Raw genomic sequence first — 1,052 nt, forward strand, 5'->3', positions numbered from 1 at the left:
ACACACACACACACACACACACACACACACACGACAGGACTGCTGGCTAGCCGTTTTGCTTTAATGATAACTGACTCTGTGATGGGGTCTCCAGCAGGAAGTGATGAAGAGTCACATCACGGGGCGACGGCTCGATCAAAAGGCCCCGACACACGGATCCGATCCGCTCGACTGTCTGGAGCCGCATTCAGAAAGAAGACTAAAGAAAAGAGGTTTTGTAGGTAAGGTGAAGTTTACCTGGAACAGGCTGAGAGGTGGCGAGGAGCTGGAGTGAGATGGAGCAGCTACAGAGAGGCAGGATGTCAGCCGAACCTGCTGTGGTTTGCAGCCCCCTCGCATGCGCTCATCCTGCCCCCCGCCTTCAGAAACAGTTCAGGTACAGCCACGTCTCTACTCACAGCCTGAAACACTCCACTCAGCAGTCAGGAGAGTCTCCCAGAGCACTTCAGCAAACACAACAGACCTCAGAACACTGCGGCTAGTTCTGTCATGTGATGCTCTCAGTGATTATTTTTAATAAAACATCCTAAATATCAATTATCATCATTTGAAGGTCGCATCAATCACACAAATGGGAAAAACTACATGACAAACACACGACACGTGACGCTTTACATGCAGTGAGAAACAAACCCATGCGACACACCGTCCTGAGATCAGCCGTGAATCATCCCGCGCTCGTCTGCTCTCGCTGTTTGAAGCATTTCCCGTCATGCTGGTTTGCAGCAGAACATCTCTGTGATCTAGTGGAGGCACATCTGAAGATCCCACACGATACCTCAATAAACTGAGTGACAGACAGAGAGACATCAGTGAAGGATCAGGACGAGTGAATGAGTTTCAGTCGTTGTTTACAGTGTGAGTTTCGGCCTGTAGATGGTCTTCATGTGGGCTGAATGAAGGCTGTGCTGCACCTGCATCCGACAGACCCACCAGACTCACAGTGAGTAAACAGACCTTCAGAGGACGAGTCCCAAAAGCATTCGCTGTAACACATGTCTGTGCATCTCTCAGCACAAGCACTACATGGACACGTCACACACACACACACA

General features: G+C 50.1%; 1 protein-coding gene across 1 annotated transcript in view; it reads right to left on the reverse strand.

The window, feature by feature from the left end:
* The window catches only part of LOC107594620 (protein odd-skipped-related 2), a 5,948-nt gene extending 5,623 nt beyond the window's left edge, over positions 1-325 (reverse strand). The window contains exon 1 of the mRNA XM_016284738.1: positions 238-325. The gene's annotated coding sequence lies outside the window, so the exon portion shown is untranslated. The remainder of the gene's footprint in view (positions 1-237) is intronic.
* Positions 326-1,052: the final 727 nt, after the last annotated feature.

This window comes from Sinocyclocheilus grahami, unplaced genomic scaffold, assembly GCF_001515645.1.
Source record: "Sinocyclocheilus grahami isolate Dianchi unplaced genomic scaffold, SAMN03320097.WGS_v1.1 scaffold187.1, whole genome shotgun sequence".
In the NCBI taxonomy this organism is placed as follows: Eukaryota; Metazoa; Chordata; class Actinopteri; order Cypriniformes; family Cyprinidae; genus Sinocyclocheilus; species Sinocyclocheilus grahami.